The 24,943-nt window shown below is 36.1% G+C and overlaps 1 long non-coding RNA gene across 2 annotated transcripts in view; it reads left to right on the top strand.

Annotated features, from left to right (window-relative positions):
• The window catches only part of LOC123649774, a 41,684-nt gene extending 24,531 nt beyond the window's left edge, over positions 1-17,153 (top strand). For both annotated transcript variants that reach the window (XR_006739131.1, XR_006739132.1), the window contains exon 3: positions 17,038-17,153. This is a non-coding gene — a long non-coding RNA (uncharacterized LOC123649774). The remainder of the gene's footprint in view (positions 1-17,037) is intronic.
• Positions 17,154-24,943: the final 7,790 nt, after the last annotated feature.

The following is a 24,943-nucleotide window of genomic DNA, read 5'->3' as shown; positions in this document are numbered from 1 at the left end:
TCAAACCATGGACATACTGTGCATTCATCAGCCACATTCTTCCCACTTTGTTGATATTTTGAGCTGTCTGTACAGCATTAGTTCCATGACAGAACTCATACTTGAAAATAACACAAATTTTTGACTTATCTGTGGTTTCACAAAAATTGCTCTAAAAAATTGTTTGAAAGATAATCACAAGCCAAACCATGCACTTGAAAGACTGAGGATGTACCTTTACAACAAAAATAAAACAAGATTGATGTCAGAGACATCAACTGTCAAATTTAGTACTTAAGGAAATCAGACATTTCATACTTAATAATGATATGTATTAAAAACCTAATACATATCAATAGGGAGATTTCAGCCATCTTGCTCTCTGTTATAAAAATAGAAAAAATATACATATAATCATCAAGAGAAACATTTCAAATATTGGAGTATAGATTAAATATATAAAGTATAGAAATTTCATCCTTTTAAAAAATTCTTCCACCTAATAAAATATCCTCATGAAATGCTGCTATAGCTTTCCTTATGTGCCGCAGTTTCAATATCTAGGATCTCCAGGCTTTTCTCAGTCCAAGACTTTTTTTGATCATATTTATTATTCCCATTTACATTTTTTTGACCTACACTGCAGCTTCTAAATGGGTTATATCATTTTCCCCTGAGAATTTTGTGTCCTTCCTTAGCCTTACAGGAAAACTCTGGATTTATATCACTTTCTGATACAACAATGAACTGAATGGGCAGAGAACCAGATAAGATTCCCTTCCACTTCCTCATTTCCCACCATCCTCTCCCAGATCATGAGATACCAGTGACCATCCCATTATTGTAAATGTTGAACTGGGCTTGATTCCCAGGTTCTCAGTTTTGTAATCCCAGAAACCATTATTATGGCATTTCTGTTTTCATTGATTGTCATCTTTGTATATAATTCTGTTAGCTTTTGCCAAAATGAAACATTTCAAAAAGGGATTCTTATATGGGAAAACTGAAAAATAATGTTCATGCTCAGTAAAAACACTGTATTCCCTTTCAAAGAGAGAACTTATATACAATCAGGTATTTATGAATTTTCAGAACAGCACATGGAGAATGTTGCCAAAACTCAGTCTTGCTTCCATATAAAGTCAGCACAGCATTTACACAATTACTATCTATCATTTCCTTGCAAGCTAATAAACAGTGTTTCAGCTTAAAATTTCAGCATTTAGTCTACACATAACTTAAAACTCCTATGAGTAAACATGCTTATCCATCAGAAGTTCATTTATTCCATAGTGGAGATACAGAAAAGGGAGATTAAAAGGGAAATATGGATAGTGTCTTTCTAGCACTTGATAGAATAAAAAGATTCTGGCCCAGGAACACAAGTCTCTTGACCATGTAGCAAATGTGTCCCTGGAGAGAGAGAAATGCATTAGGTTGTGATGGCTTTAAAACATTAGCCATTTATACTCTCCAACTTATTCCGCTGGTTCTGAACCCAGACTTACTCAGTAATCAGTTAATTGATTATAATTCTCCTTCCCATATGATTAGATTTATACCTATATCTATACCTTAGGGAAAAATACAGTAATCCGTCAATATAGCTTATTAGCTTGATGGATATATTCTTATTGTAAATTAATATATTGGCATTCTGCTATAAGGAAACATGGAAACATTTTAATTAATGTGGATGTTATCAATAGATCATTTTAAGATCATACAACTCTCAGCCACACACACAAAAGTAAAAGTTCCATTTCTGGAACATGAGACAAGAAAATCATTTCTCACCCATGTTTACTTATAAAATATGGTCATTCCCATACTTGTTATCACAATGCCTTCCCTACCCCTCAGGAAAGAGAACTAATGTTTGTAAGAAATTATAGTCAGTCTAACACTGTCCTCAATGAAATAAAGTTGCCTGGGCAGGTTCACCCATCCAGTAAGTAATTAGAGGTGACATTAAAATTCAGGTCTGACAGATGTCCTTTCAACTAAACTTGTGTCTTCACTTAGTATCTACTACTAGCAACATGCCCTTACTGGGAGAAATAGATAAACGTTATGTGGCTGCTAGAGAATAAATACTGATCCCATTGGCTACTTCTTCTACACAAGTTTAAACCCAGTCTCACCACGCCCAAGAAATGGGTGCTCTGTAAGCTGACACTCCGTTCTCTGTGGATGTGTAGAAAAACCTCGTCTGATAATTTAGCCACATATGTTTTTTGTAGTCTGATTTTAAAATGAATGACAACACAAAGATGTTTTGTTCACAGTGAACTTAAGAATTCATTGTATGTACCTTATCATGGAATTGGAAAAACAAAGAGAAATGATAGTTATTTTATCAAGCAGTTTCATAGTTGTCTTTCAATGTCTATTCATATCTCTTTATTTGGTCTGGGTATGTAATTAGTTATGAGTGCTGTGAAAAAAGACCATAAAAAAAAGAAAAAAAGAAAAAAATTAGTTCTGAGCTCTGTTCCTATTATACTTTGCCACTTGAAATATGGTTTGGTTTCCACATATACATTTATATTATTTTTCTATACCTAATATGAAAACAGTTTTAAATCAATTTATTTGAAGCTTGTCAGGAGAAGGGTGAGGATACTCCTAACTGATTATAAGCTTAGTGATGCACAGGTGAAATATTTTGGATTTTGACCATGCACATTAGGTATTAGGAGTATTATATTTCATGTTGTATAGATAGAAAATTCCAAAGATTATTTTTTCATCTTAAAGAATAACAGGCACCAACAGGCTGGCGTAAGTCATTTTGATTTAATTTAGCAAGATCATCCTTTCATCTTTAAATATACTATTTTGCCTAAACTAGTTCAAACATTAGAACATTTTCTTCAAGAAAAGATCATCATCAAAGACTGAAATTGTATAACCTATATCAGGAACTCATTTCAGTGTTTCGTGTCACTTTGAAGAAATTCTTCCTAACATATAACTCAAGTCTACCCAAAAATATCCCATATCTTTCTTTCTGCAAGTGATGTAATCCTAAATCATTTTGCTTGTTCTTGAGTTTTCAGCCTTTTAATGTTTGTTTTGAATCTATGTTCTTTTCCCTTTCACCCAGGCCTGCAGGTGTCTTCTAGTCTCGTGTTTCTCCCCATGTCCTCCGTGTTACTGATGGTGTCATCTCAGTTGTCAGTGTCGTTTCTTTGGAATATAAAACCCAGTGGGTGTTGCCCTCCTCATTTTAGCGCTGATGTTTCTATGATATAATCTCCAAATAACTTTTTCAAAATTCCTTCAGAAGTGAAGTGCTCACTGAAAAAAAAAAAAAAAAAAAAACAATGAGGGTTTGCTCAGAAGGCTCAAATACAGTTTATGCTAAAAATTTTAAAGAAGAGGGTGAATAGTTTCCTCTCTTGGGTGCTGTTTTGAATGGAGACAGGAAGATGAACTAAACGACCTCTTAATGATCCCCCAGCTCTGTGATTTTGTGATAATCTTAGCTTCTGGCATCTCATTTTCTCCAAACACTAAAATCCAATCTGCCCTAAAATATGAGCGTGTTTAACAGATGAAAACCTTTTAAGGGAAGAAAGATTCTGCTTGTTTTCTCAGAAGTAATTTTCTTAACAATTGCTTACATTTATATTCAAGGCAGCCTATATTGAATCATTAAATTCAAAGAAAATCATAAAAGAAAAATTAGCAGACATGCTATAGAATGATGCAATCATTTCTTGACTTTTGCCTTTGTTGCTCCTCATTGGAAGTATTTACTTCTATAGGCGTGGAGAAAGGATTCATGAACTCCGTTTTTCTAAACCTAAAATCATGCTTGTTTTCTACACTGCAATTGTTTCTATTTAAACAGGAGAGCTTTGTTAACATCAGTGGATATTTTACTCCCAAGTGAGGCTACTTTCCAAGCAGGGTTGCTATAAAGCAAATTAAATCTGACAAGGCTGTTTCGTGAAGATTAGCAGTGGTTAGATTAAGTAGTCCTGGAGCTTGCCATTTAATCCACCACTGCTGGTTTTGTGTGCTAAGCCAATGATGATACTTAGAAGCACAACAATTAGGTTATTAGTTTTCATTACTTTTAACTAGCTATTTTTGAACTACTGGAAAACTTTAGAAATAATTTCCACAAATATAAAGTGAAAAATAAACCTCTCGTATAACAGATGAATGATCTGCTTGACTCTTAGATTCAGATTTCTTATTAATTACATTATTACTAATGATGAGGACAATGATGATAAGAGTGTTCCATAAAAACTAGCTACCTAAGCTAATCTCTGGCAAAGCCTTACATATATTATTTTCATTGAATCATCACAACAGTTCTCTGAAGTTTTACCAAAATAAGAAATAGTGAGTTACACATATATTCTGAGACATTTTCTCTGATCTTGACTTTGACTGCCCACGAATATTTTTACAATGAGTTGTTCAGCATTCGGTTGATTATTTTCTGTTGTTGTTTAGTCCAGCTGTAGTTTGGATGATATAGAATGAACATACAAAACCATAGCATTAATCTTGGACTGTAAAAGCCCTATTTGTGTTGTGACACAAATATAAATGTAAAGCAAGCAAAAAAAATGCTATGTAAGCTCTTTTCTGAGCTTGGTATTGTTAGAAAATATTTAACTCTTATGTTGTTTAGTAACTTTTCTACTGCATGTACTGTAAGTGCACAAGGAATTATGACAGGGTCAAAAATGATTGTGTGGCCAGGTGCGGTGGCTCATGCCTGTAATCCTAGCACTCTGGGAGGCCGAGGCGGGTGGATCGCTTGAGGTCAGGAGTTCAAGATCAGCCTGAGCAAGAGCTCTAAAAATAGAAAGAAATTATCTGGCCAACTAAAAATATATATAGAAAAAATTAGCCGGGCATGGTGGCGCATGCCTGTAGTCCCAGCTACTCGGGAGGCTGAGGCAGTAGGATCGCTTGAGCCCGGGAGTTTGAGGTTGCTGTGAGCTAGGCTGATGCCACGGCACTCACTCTAGTCCGGGCAACAAAGTGACACTCTGTCTCAACAAAAAAAAAAAAAAAAATGATTGTGAAGTTTCATAGTGAACTATTTTTATCAAAAATTTATTAGGTCCTTAGGTAAATGAGCAGCATTGAACTTAATACAATTACCAAAAGCCATGAAATATAGAATTAATATTCAATATAAATCTGAATTGTATGGATCAGTAAATATTTGATACAAGGCACTAAAAAGGAAAAAAATGTATATTATAATTAATATACCTGTCTCTTGAATAAGTATATGACTTATGGGTGGAATAGTGAGTTTATAAACCTGAAGAGAGTAGGATCTGGTTATGCTCAATATAAACTGTGACTATGACTCACATCACCTAAGCCCCACTGTATTGAAAACTAGGAAGCAATTTTTATATAATAAGCATAATTGCAATACATTTGTCACGGCCGCCAGTCAAAAACTGTGGAGTTTTTTTATACCATTGAGAGAAATGTTGCTGCTGACTATTACAGGTAAATGATCACTGGTCACTATGACGTTTTGCTAAGTGACAGCAAGCTTTATACATAGCACTGGATGATCCCTCAGCCAGGTATAGTTGGAGAGAATACACTGGAAACCCAGTTTCCAGGTGATGGTTTTATCCAGTTGTCCTTCTATGTATCAATCAAGCAGCTGCCCCAGTTTACCAATTCTTTCCTTGCTGACATCAGAACTGAGATGGGTCTATGTGTTTAAAGTCCTATAGCCTTCTCTCTAGGGTGTTCACCTTGGAATGGGGAGGGGATCATATGCATATGGTCTCATATTCCATATTATCCAAGGTATTATTATTCCATTTCCCCAAATCCTAAAAGCATAGCCTAAAAGTGATCCAAAAAGCTAAGTCAGTATCATGGTACAATAAATTCCTAGTAAACAACTCTAGAACTAAAGACTCTCAACATTGAAAGGGACCTCAAAGATCATAAATGTTGACCCTAAACTCTTTTGACAACTTAAGTGATGCTGAAACACCAGGGGTGATGGGAATCTGTTGACCTCCCAAATTCATGCTGTTCTGATTGGTAGAAAGTCCTTAAATTGAGCCGTAATGGGTCTCTTTATAAATTTCACTTTCTGGTCCTAGATATAACCTTTGGGGCTAATGAATTGTTGACTTCCTCTTTGATGCCATGACAAGTTCCCTTCCAACACTTCTTCATTTCCTCTGGTTTCCTTCCTTCAACACACTATTCCGAACAAACTCTGATTTTTTTAATATTTTGCAAACCTGGGGTATAGTCTGACCAGCACAGGATAAAACAATTAGCAACAGCTCATTTCAAGCACTATCCTTATGTAGTTGCTTTTGTGGCAACTACATCAGTTTCTAAGAGCTTCTAACATATCTAAGCCACGTCACTTGCACCCCATCCTGTACCTGCATAGTTGGGTTTTTGTCTTTTTGTTTCAGACCTCCATAGAAGACTCCACATTTATTTCCATTAATGTTACCTCATTAAATTTGTTTCATCTCAACTTCAAAAAAAATTTTTTGGAGTGTAGATTGTATTCTAATGCTGTCATCTCACTTATCCACTAAGTGAAATCCCAACTTTGTGTCATCTGCAAATTTGACTAAGCATACTTTCTATTTTATTTGAATACCTGATTTTTTTAAATGTTGACAATAACAAGACCAGGGGCATCAGCATTAGATGTGTCCTTCTAGACTGCCATTCGTTGTTATTCTCTGGCTGTAGCCATTCAACAAGCTGCCAACATCCCCAATCTCTAGCTTGTATTTCTTTATCTTAGTGACAGGCATGACATGTGATGCCTTGGCAAATATTCTGTAGAAATCTAGATACTCTAGTCACCCCCATTGATTAACCTAGTAACCCTTTCATGGAAGGAAATGATGTTCCTTAGTGAATTATTTGGTGTCCAGTTGTCAGTCTTACCATGGTTGCTTTGAGGTTCACTTACATGAGGTTTTGAGAATCTGCTTCTCTCCCCCTTTTGAAAATCAGACCCATGTTGGCCAATCCTTTGCTTGTGTACACCTCTCTTGCTTTCCGCAGGTCTTCAAGGATGGCCAGCAGTGTTTCAGTAGATTTCATTGACAGCAGGGATCTCAGCTTATTCATGTCCCTAGCACCCAGCACCATGTCGTGATCATAAGAGGTATCCTGCTATTTTTAAGTATCAAAATAGTCAAAACTTGATGTTTTTTTACTTATATTCCTGTTTTAAAACATTGAAATGGGAGTTATATGTATGTGGAGACAAAATACATTAACACACTACATTCAGGTTTTGAATTGAACAAAGGACTACTCCTACTTCTGACTACATGCCACACCCACTGACCACCCTTCCAAGTTATCTTCCTGTGGTTTTAAATGACATTCTCTGGGTTTCCAGAAAGATTATTTGCATTTCTCCCGAGACACATTGAGCACCAGTTTTCCTGTGGAGGCTCAGATGGAGCTATATTTGAAGTGGTTGGTGGAGAGGAAGGAGAGGAAAGCACAGGGCATTAAAGAAAATAAGAGAAAGGCAAAACGCAGGGGTTTGGAGGCGTGCAGTGGGAGGGAGGTTTCCAATTCAGTCCCTCTGTTCTCCCAGTACTGGAGTCTCTTTGCTCCTCTCTTTCTTTCCAGAGCCAAATTCTCCTAGGCCCTGACCCATTTTCCACCAGCATAATATGACTTGCACCTCTCCCTTCATCAGCCTCCTTAAGGAAACTTAAGCCAGAAGGACACGGGAATTTCAGGTGGAACAACTTCTGAAGACAACAAGTAGAAAGTGATGTTGACCAAACTATTTCAGTAAAATCCTGGTAGTTAATTGAGGTTAATCAAAATAACTATAGACATACTAACATTGTCTCTTTGCCCCAGGATTGCATTTCTAAAGAATGAACAGATGGATACCCAAGGACCACAGCTCCCACCAACCAGACTCCTTGAAGGCATTTAGAGTATGAGGCATCCTCTCACACTCTGTATTCATCTTCTCTTCCCTGTCTGCAGTAGGAGTCTATCATTTCCATTCCAAACATCATTCTCTCCTTGACATAGACAAAGAAAAATTAACAGTTATGTTCTCTTTCTCACCCATCAAAGCTACCATCTTCTCTAAGCTGCAAGTTCATATTTTTGGGAAACAATATGCTCCTTGAACTTAAAATGCAAGAAAGCAAACAAAGACAAACATGTATCCTGATATGATTTTTTCTAGTTGGTCTCAGATCATTTTGAGTGTTTTTATTTACTATTCTCTTGCCCGGCCTCTTCACCTGGGTTTTCATAAGGCCTATGCATAACATTCAGGCCTCTGATCAAGAGTTGGTGCCTCCTCCAAGAGAGCTTCCCTGACTACTGTGTCTTAAACAACCATAGCGCATTACTCCATTGCCTCTTTCTTTAAAAGACTTTATTTATCCTAAAAACACTACTGTTACCTGGAATTAACATATGTTTTATTTATTTATTGTATTTCTCCCCACTGGAATATAAGCCCTCTAGAACAAGGACTTTGTCTTGTTCACACTTTTGTCCCCAGTGCCTGGAACAGTGCTGCTTATATAGAAGTTTCTCAATAAACACATGTCCACGAATGAAGCAAAAATAAATTATTTAAAGATTATTTAAAGCAGAGATGCACAGAAACTGGAATGAAAGTCAAATAATAATCACATTAGCAGTTTCTTCATTACAGTCTCCAGCTTTCTTTCACTTAAAAATTATGTGCAACTACATGGTAGAACTTGCTTATTTTACAGTAAGCTTTGTTTTATTTTTTAGATTATAATATAATAAAAATTGCTTTGACTATCTGAAAAATCACTTTATAGACAGCTTAAAATGTAGAGAGATGAAATTTAACAGAAATTATTCATAATCCCAACACCAGAGAAAACTAATATTAAGAGTTTGTTTTGCATGTTTAGGATTTTTGCAAACCTGAATCTTTTCAAGGCATTTTCCTTTTCAGATTCTTTTGCTATAGAGTTTTTCTAATCTGTTCTCTGAACTTTTAAAAATCTGTTCTCATAAATTTGCCATATTTGTCTGCTTTTTTTCAGACCTATCCCCATCACAGTTTTAGAAACTATATGTTTATTGTCTATAAGATTCTTGTTACTTCTGCATGGCCAACCACTTCCCCTGTATGAGTTAAAATTTGATTTTTTAAAAATATTACTTCCTCCCTTCATTTCCTCAAATTTTTGTACAATGAAATTTTCCAACAAGGCAATTCAATGGCCTATCAGATGTCCTGAGATTAGCTGAAAATAAAGTCAAGGTTTGAGGCCACCATCATAAAAACACTTGTCTCATTTTGTCTTATGACTTTATTCCACCACTATGGATACACCATGAGAATTAAGGTAATGGAAAACTACTCAAAACTTCCCAGGAAATCTGCATTTATTCATTCATTCAGTGATTATTGAAGTGTTTTGTGCCAAACACTGTTTGAGACACTTGAAATACAGAAATGGAAGCAAAGAGCACACTGCTCAGGAAAAGCACACTAATTCATTCTTTTACAAATACTTATTGGACACTTACTATATGCCAGGTACTATGCTAGACACAAGCAGGGAGGAATCATAATGTCAACAATACAGACACACTGGAGATTAAATCTACTACATGTTCTCAAACCTGAAGTAATTTGGAAAAAATAAATCTACTACATGCTAGCTTATAAATTGCTGAATAATTTTCTTCACCTATAAACTGAGGATAATAACACCCACTTAAAGAACTGTTATTAGGCTTAAAAAAATCAAATCATCCAAGGTACTAGTGATACAAAGATGAGCAAAATAAATTCTCTATTCTCAAGACACTTGAAGTCTAATAGATAATATGCATAAAAGCTGAACATTTCAATAATACTTGTTGAATAACCTTAAATACAATGCGTGGCAAAATGAGATACCATAATACTTATCTTCTCTACTGAATGGCAAGTTTCTCTGTACACATACAATCCCTAACATATATCTGATTAGTAATGGTGTGCTCAACAAATGTTAAATGGATGAACAAATTGAGGTCTTACATGTAACTCACAGTATCACCCTGATGTCATGGAATTCTCTCCCAAAGGCAGAATATTTACTTCCAGAGACCTTGTTTTAGTGTTAGTCATTTAAATTCACCTTTAAGATTTTAAGATTTCTGCCTATGAAGTAGGATTACAATAGCTACTATTCCTAATTTTTCAAGTTTTTTATAAAGTTGAAATTGGATACACCATGTAAAAATCACAATTTTATTTTTGTTGTTCACTTGAAATTAGTGAAGCTTCTTTGCCCAAAAATAAGTAACAATTTGGCAGCTTTGGAAATGTTTGCATATTTTCCTCCGTACAAACTAACTTCATAAAGAAAGACTGAAGGAGCTGGAGTTTCTGGTTTCTGGGGCATTGGAAGCTAAAAGCTGGAAGTATAAACAGTGACTAACACATTAGTCATAGTAAGCAGCTGTTTTCTAATAGGACAAGAAATAACATGTTTAAAATGCTGCAGGAAAATTAGGGTAGACAAGGAACATTTTATCTGCCAAAAATGACTCAAAATTAGGTGACCCTAAGAAAAACACACACTGTAAAGGTTTTTTTAGGGTTATACAGCTATCCTTGAAGCAGTCTTAATTACTTTTTAAATTGCCTTCTTTAATAAAAGTTGAAAGGATGAGATGATTTTCCAAGGTCTTCGCAAATTTCTGGAAGCTTGGGAGACTTTGCTTATTTTCCATGTGTCCCCTAGAGGGCAGCAGTGGCCCAAAGCACAAAAGAGGGTTTACGGTCTTGTATCCTCTCTGGCGCCAACCTTCTCTTCAGCCTCGTGACTATTTTACCTCACAAATCTGTTTTCTACAAGTAAGTTGGCAATGACATGTTTATCTCCAAGTACCTAACTAGCAGAAGCACTAAATAGTAGAAAACAACATTGCGTGAAGTTTATTTTTGCAAAAATTGAAAAGAAAAAAAATTGTAGGAAGATTATATATTTTGTGTTTGCGTATCCTGTTTGACTTAACACATGCACGTAGTCTGGTAGGTCCTTTTCATGCATTTTTTCGTGCATTCTGGGGATAGAGAATGGTATGAGACAGTTGGGAAAAGGTGACAAGACATGTCAAGGCAAAGAAATCAAGGTTTTCCTTCAGCTGGAAATTGGTATAAAACAATCCATAAGCATTACTGAAAGCCTATTAATGATTCATTTATTCACTCAGGAGTTACCTAATGTGTAAGAACGATTGTATTAGATGCTGTCATTGGTAATATGTGGAACACAGAGACTACTTCAAGGAGCTTCTAATTTAGACAGTGATACTAAATTATACAAGTATAAGGAAGGATGACACAGGAAGGTACCCAATTTGTGGATTTTGGTAGCAGTGTTAACAAAAATGTTTGATCCTTTTACAAATGTTTTGCATTTCTTTTGGAGGGCCACAGATCTGAAATCTTTTTCCTGTTCCAATGTGCATATGACTTTATATTTAAAAGGTGATGAGGAACCACAGGAAGCTTCCTAGGTAGACAAAGGAAGAGCCTGGGTATGCACTTCTCTAATGCTGAGGTTTTCTGTTTTAGTTAACGTTGCTGTTTAAATATTTTATTCTGGTCAGAGACATTTTTATGCAAAGGGTGCAACTTTCAAAAGAGCCTTTTTGCAAGGTTGCCCTAAAAGGCTTTTATTATACCTGTGAATTTATCTTCTGGGATCTCTTTTATTGTATTCGGATTATTTGCTGATTAAACTTCTTTATTCACTCTAATCCTATGAAATTGGAAACAAGATACAAACCTCAAGTATATGAAGAAAAAAATTAATGATGTCAAAATTATAATTCAGTCAATATTTGCTGAGCCATTTGGGTTTCTGTACAGCACAGAGGGCAATGAAAACTGTCTACCCATACAGCAATGAATGGCTTTGAGAACATTCCTGCCATAACTTTTGGTCAAACCAAATGGTGTGGTGTGTTTATGTGATCTCTTGTTAATGCAGATTACTTGAGCTGGAAATGATACATATTAGCAATATTTCTTGGGAAAATTCTGCCGTCACGTCTATAGCCATGGTCTACATTACAGTCAAGGCTTTATGTAGATGTTAGAAAATAGACTTTCAGTCCTAACAACATGACTGGTGATTATTTATGATGGTCTAACTCTAGATTAAAAATGACATATTCTTAATGGTGGATATTTTAAGTGGCATTGTTTCGAAGAGTTAACATAGGCAAATCATAGTATTGTCAATGTATAGGTTATGCTTATGAAACCAAGACTGATCCTGGAAAGAGACAACATTGTTAAAATTGGACCAGAAACCATAGCATTTTTAAAACTATTTCTACTTGCCCACAACTGACTAGGCCAGCTATTATTTCCAGGACTATAGTAAATCATCTTAAGACTTTACTAAAAGTCAGAAGCATTTAAATACTTCTTAAGTAGAAAACATATTTTATTTAGAGGAAAACAGAAATTATGACTGCTTGGAAAAGACTAGACATTTATGTGGGAGAAAAAATTACTATACAATTTGCTTCTTCATGAGATGTGGAAATTTCCTGTAAAAGGCAAAAAAAAAAAAAAAAGGAAAAATCATTTTGTATAAAGAGTATACTTTATTTATAAGCACCAGTTGGACTTTATATATATTCCCTACTTCATTTTGCATTTGCAATTTAAGATGAACCTATAAATGGCTACTGTTAAACAATCATTTCTCTCCACTGTCATTTCTGTGCACTTGTATTTAAAGGGAAAATATAGTCATTGTGCATATTTTGATATATTATCTATTGTAGGAAAGTGGTTTTTTTTTCAGTTGGGAAGGGTAATAGTGCAGGCCACAGATAACCAGATTATTTTAATTTGGGTTTTAACAAAGAACTACAGACTGCTAACTGCATATAAGCTTTAAAATCAGCAGACATCTTCTACCTTGTGGTTCATTTTGAAAATTTCCATTCACAACAGTTCTACTACTGAATCTCAGGTGCAAAAAATGGCCACCTCCTTTACAAACATTATAAATGATCACTACATTTAAGAGCATTGCAATAACATATAATAAAATGATAACCTATCTTTCTTGGAATTTATAGCTTGTATAATAAAAGCACTTTCTCATGCACAGCAATGCATTTGAACTTCACGGTAATCATTGGTGGGTGCAGTTAAGTCCATTCCAAACATCTCTAAGAATTCAAGAGCTTGGGGGAGTTTCCCAAGGTCACATAGTTTAAAAATTGCTAAGCTGGTTCTCAGACAAGCTTTCATTCTGAATCTAGATCTATATGACATTCTAATGAGGCTATATTTACTACACTGTTGTATTCATTTTATTATACAAGGCAGCCTACTTATATGTTGATATAAAATATTCACAATGGTGCTATTATTGTGTGCCAGGCAATGTACTCAATGCACAGGTATTATTCACTCTCTCTTTAGAGAGGAGGAAGCAGAGCCTTAGCAAGGCTACATAATGCATCCAGAATCAAATCATACAGCTAGTAAGCAGTAGAACCAGAGTTCTAATCCAGGTGTGTCCAGCTCCAAAGCCACACTGCCTGCCCAGAAAGATACTTTCTTTCCAATGCCACTGTTATTCCAGACTCAGCTATCACTCCTCTCATTGTTCTGTTTTAAAACCCTATCAGGGGCTGAGCACAGTGGCTCTCACCTGTAATCCTAGCACTTTGGGAGGCTTAGGAGGGAGGATTGCTTGAGGCCAGGAGCTCAAGACCAGCCTGAGCAAGAGCAAGACCCCCATCTCTACAAAAAATAGAAATATTAGCCAGGCATGGTGGCATGCACATGTAGTCCCAGCTATTCAGGAGGCTGAGACAGGAGAATCAAATCGCTTGAGCACAGAAGTTTGAGGTTGCAGTGAGCCACAATGAAGCCAGCAGGGGCAACAGAGTAAAACCCTGTCTCAAAAAAAGAAACAAAAAAAAAACTTATTGGGCAGTTCCATGTTGACTTTTGTCCTGTTGTAGTATGGTTTTTATGGAATACAGGGTTTTCTGCATGCTCCCAGTGATACTGGTGTAGCCTCTCTGTTTCGAGTGCAATTTGCATAGCATGCCACCCCATGCCTCTTGAACACCAACAGAGGATCAACCAAAGTCATCTGGGAAGCCCCAGGGCCCTTGGGGAATGACAGCCCCATGCCTGCTTTCTTTGGTTGGTTAAAGGGTTGGAAGAAAAAGAGGGGCTGGGTAAAACACAGTTGACTCTCTGAGTACAGGACAGAGTAGTTGATAACCCCACCCACCCACTCAATCCCAAGTCAAAAAGAAAAAAAAAGATAAGAGCTATAGAAGGGAAGAGTGTGACAAAGACCACAATCCTCTTCTCAGCCCTGTGGACATTATGGTGACAGAGCATCTTCCTGAAGTGGTAATAACAAGTTCATGGATAGCAGAGGTGATAAGCCATAGAGTGGCAGCCTCGAGACAGCACCCTTGCCCTCAAAGTGTATAGGCCAGTGGGAGTGGCCAAGCTGCCAGTATGGCCCAGAAGGCCACAGAAAATGCAATCCAGTTGTAATCATTCCAGGTTCTTTCTGACTTGGACTATGATCATCCATAAATAAGAAAGCAGCAGATGTATGGTGGGGACATGACCCAAAAGGAATATAATTTAAGCCCCTCTCATGAATATTTCCAGTATAAATAATTCAGTCCAACCAAACAGTTCAAACTCTCAGATGGCTACTATGAATATGACTTTTGGATAAAGCAGTCATTTATTTGACACAATATGTTACACTACAAATGCAGATTATTAAATTTCCAGTTCTTTACGGGGGTATTTTGTTTGTGTGAGTAGCTTATTTACAACTGGCAAAAACCACATATCTGACCATGGACGTCAGACTGTTGCATTACTTACGTAAACATACTATATTTGATTATATTCACCAGCATAATCAGTAGGGGATTCTGGTTGTCACATTAATTACATTCTATGGAAATTCTATGGAAGCATCATTTAATTAGGTTTTTCACTTAGTACTTATCAGAGTATAAGAAATGTCATCGAAGCTTTTGCACATGGTAATGAAATCATTGGTACATTACCAAGATTAAATCACACAAGAATGTCTACCCTTCTGTTTTCCTCCCTGCTAAAATTATCAAGCTTCTTACAGTACCACCTGTGATGATAGGCAGGCTATGCAGATTTTCAAAGCTTTCCACAACCTACTAATCTCCATGTCAGAACAAATTAGTATTTCCAGTCTATTGTTTATTGTTATGGCATTTTAAAGCCTAATAGCTAATTCTTAACATTAATACTTCTACCTTTATTGAGTGTGCAATATGTGCAGTGAATATGTTAAGTGCTCCTCTTACATAATCTTCAGAGAAACACTTTGAGCTTTCTTTCCATTATACAGATGTGGACGCTGAGGCATAGGTCACGTAGATGGTAAAGGATGGAGCCAGGATTGAATCCCAGTTCTGACTCATTCCAAGTCCCATCTAACTATTTTATAGATGCAAAAACAGGCCCAGAGAGGTAAACAATCTTTCCAAAGTGCACATAACTGGAAAATGGCAGAGACATAACTAACACTCAGGTTTCCTGACTTCTACCTTATGTTTTTATTGCCATGAGCCATCACTATATAGGCCTGAGCTGTTCAGCTTTTTTTTTAGTTTCATTTTCATTTCAGCATATAGCAGCCAGGCTGAGAGACATGTAAGCCATATCCATTAGCACCGCTGCCTGTGATGTGCAGTGCAATTACATTTTTAATGGACTCTGTGTCTGAGTCCTTACTTGTCTGCGTAGCTTTTAAAGTGATCTGGAGTAAATCCATTGCCCACTTGGCAATCAGCATTTGGCATTGTTCCTCAAATGGTGGAGTTATTTAATAGGTATCTGTAGATTTAGCTTTCTCCCATATCTCTGGAAACGTCTTCCGGAGAATGACATACTGTAGGTCCCTATTCTGAGAACAGGAAATGTGACTGTTTCATAAAGAACCTTCCACTGTGAACAGCATAGATCTGGCCATGCTTTTCCCATTAAACACTCCAATAAGAGTTTTTTAAATCATAAATGGATGTTGAATTTTATCAACTGCTTATCTGTATCTATTGAGATGATCATACAGTTTTCCATTCTACTAATGTGGTGATTTACATTATTGATTTTTGAATATTAAGCCAACTTTGCATTCCATTTGGTCTTGATGTACTATCCTTTGCACATGCGAGAAGGAAGGGTTCACTAGAGGCCACTAAAGTAATCATTGACCACAGTGAGGATACTACCGTATTCATTACAAAAATGAAGTCATTTTTATCTAAAACTCCTACTCTGTCATCTGTGTTGACGATGTGGTTGATGGTTACTATTTTGTGAGATTTCCGTAAAACAAAAATGTTTTCGAAATCCATGTCTATACAACATTTTACCTCCAAGTTTTGCCTTATAGATCTGTTTATGCTTACTCATCCAATAAAAAAGAAAAATTTTAGTTCCTCTGATCTGTGCAATATCAAGGTTCCAATCCTTTTATAAACTAAAGTCTGCTGAGTTTCTTTTGCAAAAGGGCTGGCTCAGAAGCTTTGAGTTTCTAAAGGAAATGAGAGCTTGACATTTTTATACTGGACAAATTTTTCAGGAACCTTAGGATCCCATTAGCATTCTTTATAACATGCTGTACTCAAAACTAAATTTTTTCAGGCTTCAACTTTATGCATATAAAAATGGGATCAAGCCAAGTCCCTTGTGATTCTTTCCTTTAGAGGTGCTTGATTTTCTACCTCCTTTAGTTTGGCATTAGCCTTTTTATTCCCTGTACCCGGTCTTTTAACCACATGTCCTTAGGACCCAATTACTGACTTTTTAATTAGATTTAACAGTGGGGTCTGTATCTGTTCTGGCAAAGCACAGAATACCCACTCACAAGTGATGTCTGTTGAGAGTAAGTGCTTCCACTTTTTGGCAGTCTTATAGAGTGGTTGTGATTTGGGTTTAATTTAGACTTAGAATTTTAATACTTGAATTCTTCTTTCTAGGGGTGTGATCTTGCACATGTGACTTAACCTTGCCGTACTTCTGCTTTCCTGCCCCTGTATAATGGGAATGATAGTGATACTTCACAGGATTGCTGTGAGCGTTAAATAAAATGAAGGATGCAAAGCAATGGAGTAAGCATTCAATAAATACCGCCATTGGAAAAATTAGTATGAACATTCATTCAGGTATTCAGAAGTGGATACCAAATTTGCAGATTACCCAGAAACCTTTTTATTGTCTTTTATTGTCTCTACTTACTCACTTGCATCTGCCTTTTAGCACTTTCAATAATCATTTTAGTATTTGATTCCGGTTGGTTGGTTTTGAGGATGGGAGAAGAAGGGAATTGTTGTTACCTCCTAAGGCTTAGTGGTAGTTATACCACTTCATCAAATTGTTTGGGAACAGTTGAAGTCACGAAAAAGAGGATAGTCACATGCTCTATAATAATGCTTCGATCAACCATGGACCACATATACAATGGTGGTCCCATAAGATTATAATAGAGCTGAAAAATTCCTGTCACCTAGTGACATCATCCTAACACAATGTATTTGTAGTGATGTTGCCATAAACAAATCTACTGTGTGCCACTTGTATAAAAGTATAGCACATACAATTACATATAGTACATAATACTTGATGATAATAAATGACTATGTTACTGGTTTATGTATTTACTATACTATATTTTATCATTATTTTAGAGTGTACTCCTTCTGCTTATATATACATATATATATATATATATAATTAACTATAAAACAGCCTGAAACTGGTCCTTCAGGAGGTATTTCAGAAGAAGGTGTTGTTATCATAGGAGATGACAGCTCCATGCAGGTTATTGCCCCTGGAGACCTTCCAGTGAGACAAGATGTGGCAGTGGAAGACAGTGATATTGATGGTCCTGACCCTGTGTAAGACTAGGCTAATGTGTGTGTTTGTATATTAGATTTTAACAAAAAAGTTTAAAAAGTAAAAAAATAAAATTTTTTAAAATAGAAAAAAGCTTATAGAATAAGAATATAAAGAAAATATTTGTATACAGCTATACAATGTGTGTTGTAAGCCAAGTGTTTATTACAAGAGTCAAAAGTTTAAAAATTTCAAGTTTATAAAGTAAAAAAGTTATAGTAAGCTAAGGTTAATTTATTATTGAAGAAAGAAAAGTATTGTTTTGTAAATTTCATGGATCTTGTGAAGTCTACAGTAGTGTGCAGTAATGTCCTGGGCCCTCACATTCACTCACCACTCACTAACTGACTCACCCAGAGCAATATCCAGTCCTGCAAACTCCATTCACGGTAAGTGCACCTATACAGGTGTACCTTTTTAATCTTTTATAACATATTTTTATTGTGCCTTTTCTATGTTTAGATATGTAAATACTTCCCATTGTGTTATAACTGCCTTCAGTATTCAGGACAGTAACATGCTGGACAGGTTTGTAGCCTAGGAGCAACACACCATACCATAGAGCCTAGGTACGTAGCAGGCTATACCATCCAGGTACAGTAAGGCATGTAAGTGCATTCTGTGGTGTTCAAACAACAACAAAATCGCCTAAGGATGCATTTCTCAGAATGTATCCTTATCATTAAGCAACGCATGACAGTATTACCAGCCTGTTAACAAAAAAGGCCCACTGTAAAACTTTTGCAGATTACCATGTGATAGTAGTTCCATGTATTTGAGAAAATTAATGGCTAAAAATTGTTATAAACTTAACAAAATGCTTAAATGAAAAATATTTCCTCAATCATGATAGCATATCCTTAGTTTTCAAGACAGTGACATGTTATTTTTCAAGCTGTAAACAAGCCTGGTGCATATGTGGGTTCCGGTTTCCTTTGCAGTGGAACTCGGGACCCTTCTGAGTATCTGTCACTGACACATTATAGACCCCAAATTTAGGCTATGGGAATGCTTTCTAATGCTGAGTCAGCTGCTTCTATGCTGCCCTAATTACTGTGTTTTATAATCAGCCTTGCTTGTGCACACTGGACTGACAATTTAAATGGAAGTATTTGTGCTATGTAATGATAACTGGTAATTATCTGTGGTTTGGGGTAACCCAAGACAGACACTCCTTGAATAAATAACCACAGTGACCCATATGGCTGCCCAATCAGAAGGAAGCATCCTTGTCACATTGTTTGATCGATGATTGATCCACGCCGTACACCATTTTTGTATTATTTACTCTGATGTTCACAAAGTGTGTTCCATAGGACACCATGAATTGATGATGGGCATTTTGAGACCATGAAGAAGGATCCCCATACTTGGCAAATAAGCATGGGCGGCTTGACATAGACTACTTCCCTCTTATAAATGCATAATTTACTTTAACATATAAATGCCCTAAGAAGACTTGCAATAAGAAATATTACATTTTTTAAGAAGAACATAAAATGCAAACTATTTCCCAAACTTGACCATTTATTTACAGTTTCTCTCAGGGCTGGTCCAATAGAACATACTTTGGGAAATGCTACTTAACTAACTTATCTCCCTTCTATTTATTATTAAATTCACTATTTGGATAATTCCAAAAATGATTTTGTCTACTTTCCTTCCATCCAATTTTTCTCCCTTCTCTTCTCAACTTTTCCAACACAAGTAAGTTGCCAGATTTAACAAATAAAAATACAAGACACCACTGACATTTGAGTTTTAAACAAATAGTGAAGAATCCTTTAATATAAGTATGTCCAAAATATTACATGGGACATTCTAACGTAATTGGGTGTTCTCTATTTTATCTGGCAACCCTAAACCCAAGCCAAATGAGAGTCATCAGTAAGTAATTAATGAAACTGTCAGCTTAATTTAGTAATAAGTATATGAAAAGAATTTATTCAATGCTTGCTGAATATGTGTTTTAGATTTTTCATGATAAAAGTGTAAGACCACTGTATCTTCTGTCTTGTTATAAAAATTTCAACATGAATAGTGTCATCACCCCAGGACTCTAGTCTTCCATAAACTCTTTTACTCCAGTCTGAGCACTTTTATTTTGCAGATGAGGAAACTGCATCCTGAGAGAAGTGACTTGCCTTGCTCAAGGAAATTCTCCCACAAGGAGCAGATGACTGCCAGGCTTGAATCTCCTTGTCTACTCTTGAGCCAGTGGCCTGGACTCTCCACCAAGCTATCTTTAATGTTCACTATAATTTTAGAGCCAAAAAAAAATTAAAAGAAAAAAAGGTAATAGGTATAGTTAGTCAAATTTACCATTTTAATTGGTTAAATTACAATAAAATGGAATACAATTAAAATAAAGCTTAAATTATAGTGGATGTTAAATTATACTGGGTGGATTATACTTAACATCTGTTTTAACAAGGCATTCACTATCTCCCAGTATCTCAGTCACTCATTAATGTATAGTATGCAAGAACATAAATTTAAAGTGAATTCCAGAGTGTTTTTCACGTGTCTTTGTGTTTCTATTTATAAGCCATTATTCAACATATATATGCTGTTTTTTATTAGCCACCTCAAATGTTTTATTGACAAGAAACATCAAGCCCAGAAATAATCACACAGTACAAACACTAATGCTTATAGGAGCAACAGTTGTGACAGGTTCCTTTCTACAGAAAGCAGAAGAACTTGTTATATTCACAGTGCATGGTGTATCACCTTTATTATTAAAAAGAGTATGATGTGGATTGAGATATTGAAAACTGTTAAGAAAAAAAGTCACTTAAGTACTTCTTTTTGTTTCTTGTGAGTGTCTCATTTGGTATTCACCCCACACAAATGCCATTGTTTCTTCAGGTGCCATGCAACTTAGAGAAAGGTGTGAAAGAACTAGAGTTTTCAACAAGGTTATTGGATTGGCCAAGAATTAAGAAAAAGCCGTCACCACTTTTTAATTAATGGGTTCTTGTGTGTATAGCTTACTCCCCCAAAAGATAGATATGGATATCTAAACACCAAAAAATATTTATTCTTTGCTTGAATAATTGAGGACGCGTGGTACATGCACTAACAGCCTAATTCTGTACCTTATCCAAGTTGCCCATATATTTAAATCAAATTTTATAATAACTCCATCTGTTGAAATGGACTGTGTTTTTTCCGCATGGCTTTCCTGTCTTATCTCATCAACCTGACATTGCTGGCACAAGGTGAAATCATTGTAGTATCCTGCTTGTTTCATTAGGAAGTTGAGCAATAATTTCATTTCTTAAGGAAATAGCAAGAAATAAACTAAAGATCACATGGTATATTTTCCAACAAATTATGTGTTTTCCTTGACTTGGTAGCAGTGAGAGCATATCACTCGTCAACACCTGATCTACAGGGTTTAGCCACTTGTCAAGGACCCTGAAAGTCCTGAAGTTGTCACCTCATAAAGATCAGTTCTCTTCAATTCTACTCAACCTTTAACCTACCTGAAGTTTTTAGATATAAAATATTAAGGTAATGTACCTGAAGTTTGATATCAGAAATTAAGAGGAGCTGTAGCCCATTAGTCTTCCAAGTACACAGTATTCTGTCATGCACTGTAACCAGCAATACTTTGACTGAATTAAGGGATGGTAAATATAAAATGCTAATTATATAAAAGCAGAACCCTTCTCTGTCAAGATTTCCTACTTTAAGATGAATAATACTTTATCAAGTATTTGATCTCTGGCAAATGACTTGACCTTTCTGATCCTTGGTCTCCTCATCTATAAAATCAGTGATACCTTCCACATACAGCCAGAGTTAGTATAAAAGTATACAGCACCATGCCCAACACATAATGGGTGCTTACTAAATGTTAACTAGTACTATTATAGATTAAAAAGTCAGGCAGTGATCTTGGTGTTATTATTCATGCACACTAGTACCATACCTGTTTGTGACACTTTAATCTTTGAGAAACATCTTCATGATCTCAAAGTGCCTTTTCATGGGTGATCAATGTTGGCAGTGATTACAGTAGAACAAGTAAAACCATAAAGGACAGTTTTCCTTTCAAACTGAAGCTTTGTCCTAAGTCATGCAGATAGCCAATGTATATGAGTGATTATAAAAAAATTACAACTGAGCTCTCCCATAAAATTTTTATCTATTATTAAAAGCCATTTACTATGGGCCTTCTTGCTCATAATGCTGTTCAAAGCATCGTGGGGGTTGGAGAAGCAAGGAAGCTTCTGTGCATCTCACCAAACTCCAGGCTCCTCTGTGATTGATGCTGTGGTGGGAAGTGAGCTTTCGTCTCTGATCCCAGGAGCTAGCGGCTTATGTTTACAAGCTAAGGGATTGTGAGCCTTCAAAGTTGATCCTGAAGAGTTTAACTGCTTATGTAACTCACATGTGATGCAGTCAACCACTTGCCCATAAAGGGGAGTTTACCAAGTGGTAAATTTAGGTCATGTGAAATATTAAAGTCAACGTAAATATTTACAGAGCTAAGGAGAGACTCTGAAATTGTGTGCATAGAGATGGGTGTTCTTGAGTCCAGTGCAAGAAGTCAGGTCATCTGCGCTTTTAGTTTAGGAGCCATAGAACAGGAGGAGTAGTGCCAAGTAAGGCAAAGCCTCACAAGTTAGCTTCTTTTCCAGGGACTGACTGGTAGGTCTCCTTCCAGGGCACTGTGTTTCTAAAGAACTGTGATTCCTTTTAAAGGGTATCTATATGTAAGTTAGGGTACTATACACTAAATTACTTCAAAATATTTACTTCTGTGTGGTTAGAGGATCAGGGTTAAAATTCTGGGTTAGTCAGAAGTCTGGTTCCCCCTCTGCCAACAAAGAACAAGTCACCCTCTAGGAAACATCATTTTTCCATCTCCCATATTGGGTATAATGATTCTCAATGTTGTCATGAAGATTAAATAACGTGTATGTTTACAGAGGCTCAGTAAGCAGGAAAATGTGATATGAACACAGGTGGAATTATTTTTCTGAAATGGGGGAGTATGTACTGTGTATTTGTAGTCTGCTTATTTTTCTAGTTCCTGTATGTAGTTCAGCTCACTCCTACAGAGGGGAGAAAACACAGCAGTTAGAAGTCAATGGCAGTCCAAAATCTCAAACCTCAAATATTAAACTTTCTCCCTCACAGAGAGAATTTGGTGGAAGCCATTATGTATACTGCTTACAGTCAGCATTGGGGGGTGAATTTGGGGAATGATCTAATTCCTATATAATTAGTCTTTGGTACTCCCAGATCAAATGATATCTTGTGCCATTTTTTAAATGGCCTCACAATCAGCCCATTTTTATACTTACCAGTATGTACAGAGTTTTACATTTTATGAGACATTTTCCACAAACATTATTTCATTTAGTCCTCTTAACAACTTTTTAGATTATTATTCTTGTCCCCATTTGATGTATGGGACATTACTGTACAGTGGGTTAAGGAACTAGCACAGAATTACATGGCTAGTTAGTGAGATAACCAAAACACAATTCTTCCACTACCTTCTGCTCCCTTTAATATGTGTTGTTGTTGTTGTTGTTATTGTTTTAACCTGTTTAGGAAAGAGAAACAGGTATTATATGAAACAGTTGGCCCAGCAAGATAGCCTTAAACATGCTATGACACATAAATATAATTTATTTTCAATTAGGTAGAGTTGAAGTCTAGCATTAACACCTTGTGTAGTGTCAATAACATAGTTGTTCCTGAAACAAATGTCCGTTTTAAATGCAGATTTTTTTTCCAGTACAGAATCATATTTTCACTTTTAAAAAAGTCAGAGATGCACACTATACATTAAACTGTTGTGTTTTTCTTATTTCTAGAGCTGTGCTACACTTGCTTTGCAATCTGTAAGGCCATACCTAAACAAAGGCAGATGACTGTAAAAGCTACTTGCTACCCCCTCTTAACACATGCTGAGCTAGACCAGTGGAACACCACCTTGGCAGGAGAGATTGTGACTTAAAGAAGAATGTAGTTAGAGTTTTGGAGCTTGCAAAATCACATTTTTACCAACCTTACCCTACCCCAACAGAAAACCTAATGAATGGATCCACACAAAAAGGACTTTATGTACACTTACACAAATAATTTAACATACTATAAGAAAAAGATACCTTTTGTCTATTTTAAGCACATAGACTACATTCATTGGTGCCCAGGAAAATAGGAACTGCCATGAAAAAAAAAAAATATTTTGCTTTCATAGAACTAACAATAAAAAACACACAGTATCTAATCCTTTTGTCTTTAAATGGGTGGTTGTAGAAATTCCAAGATTAGATCCACTAGGTTAGCCTGAGCATTTATCTATAAAAAATGTTTTTTCTAAAATGGTACTTTAAAAAAAAACCTTCTCATGAAAACTGCATCAAGACCGACGTGATAACTAGACTACAAACCCCAAGACTAGGAGTTCCTATTTGTAGCTTTTAGGAAAAAGGCATCACTTCCAGTTGATTCCCACAGCCAAAACTAGCTCCAATTTTTCCCAGAACAGTGGGCAGAAAATAGGAGCTTAAGAGATCTTAAGAGCTGGTTTGACTAATACCTGAGATAAATTCCCAAGTAGTCAAACCCCCACACAACCGGGCCACTTGAGCTAAAATGATTTCACTCTTACCCAAGTAGAAGAGCTGTGAACACACAGATTTATGTAAAACCTGCCTGTGGTATGTGGGACAGAAAGGGTTACTGATGGTACGTTATTCCATGTTGTTGAAATATCAGTGACATAAAAGCTGGAGAAGGGACCCCCTCCCCCGAGAAAGAATGCTGGACATTATCTTGTCCTAGACTAGCCAGACTCCGAAGCACCTTGGAGAACTAGAGTAACTGAATACAAAAAGCTGTTTCAGTAGAAACAGAGGTCCCAGGAGGTCAACTCATTTTCTTTTTGACCCATCAATACTTAGCATTAATGAAGAGCCTCAGAGCAGAGTCAGTCTTTCCTGTCATCAGTAACCGGAGCCA

This window comes from Lemur catta, chromosome 14 (genome assembly GCF_020740605.2).
Source record: "Lemur catta isolate mLemCat1 chromosome 14, mLemCat1.pri, whole genome shotgun sequence".
Taxonomy (NCBI): Eukaryota; Metazoa; Chordata; class Mammalia; order Primates; family Lemuridae; genus Lemur; species Lemur catta.
This window is presented reverse-complemented; position numbering and strand designations above follow the sequence as displayed.